Source organism: Gadus macrocephalus, chromosome 10 (genome assembly GCF_031168955.1).
Source record: "Gadus macrocephalus chromosome 10, ASM3116895v1".
NCBI classification, from domain to species: domain Eukaryota; kingdom Metazoa; phylum Chordata; class Actinopteri; order Gadiformes; family Gadidae; genus Gadus; species Gadus macrocephalus.
Window position 1 is genome coordinate 20213221 of NC_082391.1, and position 2500 is coordinate 20215720.

The following is a 2500-nucleotide window of genomic DNA, read 5'->3' on the forward strand; positions in this document are numbered from 1 at the left end:
CCATTTCTAACATGTATTAAATCAGAGAGGTTATGCATAAATAACAAACATGTGCTGACTAAGGGATACAGTTCGACTTTGTTCGAAGGCCGGGAAATCAATGTTGCTTGCGGAATTAATTCAGAAGGCTCGATGACATCAGAGTTGGGACTATTTGAGCTCAAGGCTCATTCAAAGATACCCGAACCAAAGAATTCAGAGCAGTTGAGTGTCATAGGTTCTGGGTTCAATGTCCGAACTTACTTGTATGCATCCTAGAGCTAGTTGGCTAACCCCTACCTGCTTCTTACTGGCATCTGAATTCATCGTAAGCTACTTCAAACGAGAGTATCCGGGCAATGAGCAAGAGCCACATTGTTGTCGTAGGTCACGTGATCAGAGGAGGTGTATGCGAGAGTCGATATGTGCAGGTCATCGCCAAGGGCATGAGAGGAAGGCTGGGTAGTGGGGGAGGGGCTCCTGCACACCAATCAAATGCCCCCTGACAATGACAGTAAATTCAACAACCAATCAGAAACATTTTTTGAATCAAAATGCCCAGTTTATCTCAGGGTAAATTCAATCTCTTGAAAACAACAACAGGTGTGGCGATTCTGTGCCAACTATTCACTGCAGCTTAGGCTGTAAATATCAGAGATACCTCTCATTCATAGGAGTGACAATTATGAAATATTACATGAAAAGACCTGGATACATGACCTGAAGAACAGAAACACAGGGCCGAGTTACAGGGGAAAGTCAATACCCAGTCAATGGGCTTCCTTGCTAAATAATTCCTGAGTCCATAAATCATTAACAATACATTATTACCCTTTATCGCTCACTGCTGGGCTTTGTTATATTTCTTATTAACGATCTTCATGAGGATTTGCACTGTTAACACAACAAACTGTGAGAACACACAGCGACACACACACTGGCAGGACACAGAAAACAATCCTTTTAATTTACAATGATTTGAGGCAGAATAACGGCCGACCAAATGCCGAAGTGCATCCAACCATGTTCCTAAAATATCTAACAGTAAGCAATTTCATTTTCTTTGTAAAACGTAAGGGAAAATAAACTCTTCTCGAGAGCGACGCGATATATTTAACCAAAAAAGGCACTTTAATTTTTTTAACCAGGATTACAAATACCAAGGTAATTAATACCCACGGCAGTAGAAAACTGCATAGACTTCCTGCTCCAGATAATGAGTTGATGCATCCAAAAGTGATGAATAACAACCTGGTGAACCAGGAAGAACACAGAAACTACAGTCAGAGAGGGAAAGAGGGATGAGGATGTGAAAAGAAAGCGAGAAAAAGAGAGATTGTGTTATGTAAATAAATAACGGGAAGCGCTTCTTAAAACCACTCAATAATGTTCACCCTGACTAATTATCTTACAAGCACTTTCTAGCAACCCTTGAATTATCCCATGTTTATTTTTGAACTAAATGTGTTCTGTATCATAACTCCTCCTTGTTTTCTGAACCCAACACCATGCATAAATCAAGTTCTGATTCCAAACTTTGTGTAGCAGGCGGTAAATATTTTTTGCATTGAACTAGGCTACTATTCATCTTGATCAAAGTGTGCCGTAATTAGCCAGCCATCATTTTTGGCAGGTGCTTATATCCCCACCGACCTGAGAATTAAAAATGAGGTTGAAAACAGTCAATATTTGAGTAACTAACTAAAGCATGCACAATACATTTTTGGTTAACAACTGTACAAAATGCAGTGAAAGGGAGTAGATAAAGGTGACGTAAAAATAAGGTTAGTAGTTTTGTACTTTAACGGCATTTTATAAATGCATACTGATCGCATTACAGAATATATAGCGCGATACATTGTGGCCCTGCCTTGAAGTATCTATATGCACGGTCACAAAGGCTGTACGCATATAGATCTCTCCCCAAGGGGACTGACGGACAGACATTACAACACAAGCCAAACTCGGTACACCCCCGCTCTCTATCTATAGCACACGCTCCAGAATGTGTGTGCTGTTTCCTTCTCCCTCTCAGATTGACCGGAGGAGATCGATAACGCTACCGTACGAACACAACCCTGATGACTCAGCCAGAAAACACAGCACAGAGCTATATCCAGAGGAGCATTGGACAGATTTGCTCGGAAACCACAAAAGTTATCATGATGGCGTGACCTAGGCCTATAGGCTGCGGCGGTCCAGGGGAGATGTGGCCAGGGTGGGAACCAGTCCTGTTAATCACCCTGCCCGGTCCCCATAGCGCCTCTATAGCACATGACAGCTTTATTTCCTATTGCTAAAGCTACCCCTCAAAACCCCCTAACAGAGGGCGAGGGGTGTATGTATGTGTGTTTTTTTCTGTATGTGTTTGTGGGGGAGGGGAGATGTGCCTCTGTGTGTGTGTGTGTGTGTGTGTGTGTGTGTGTGTGTGTGTGTGTGTGTGTGTGTGTGTGTGTGTGTGTGTGTGTGTGCGTGCGTGCGTGCGTGCGTGCGTGCGTGTGTGCGTGCGTGCGTGCGTGCG